The sequence below is a fragment of the Eimeria mitis genome, genomic scaffold, assembly GCF_000499745.2.
Source record: "Eimeria mitis Houghton genomic scaffold, Emh_scaff835, whole genome shotgun sequence".
NCBI lineage: Eukaryota > Apicomplexa > Conoidasida > Eucoccidiorida > Eimeriidae > Eimeria > Eimeria mitis.
The window spans coordinates 71-332 of record NW_013576141.1 but is presented as its reverse complement, the minus strand read 5'-3'; positions in this window follow the sequence as shown (position 1 = coordinate 332).

The following is a 262-nucleotide window of genomic DNA, read 5'->3' as shown; positions in this document are numbered from 1 at the left end:
TCTTGGGGCCCACTATGAACTCTTCGCTTCTTCTTTATGGCCCCTGCAGCAGCAGCAGCAGCAGCAGCAGGAGGAGGAGGATTCTTTGCTGCTGCTGCTGCAGTTGCTGCTGCTGCTGCTGCTGCTGCTGCTGTTGCTGGTGTTGCAGCAGGTGCTGCGTCAGCCCCAGCCTTCTTTCTTTTTGTGGATTTTATTGTCATATTAAATTTATATTTAATTAATTTATTTATAAAAATTTATTTATTTTATTTATAAAGAAAAA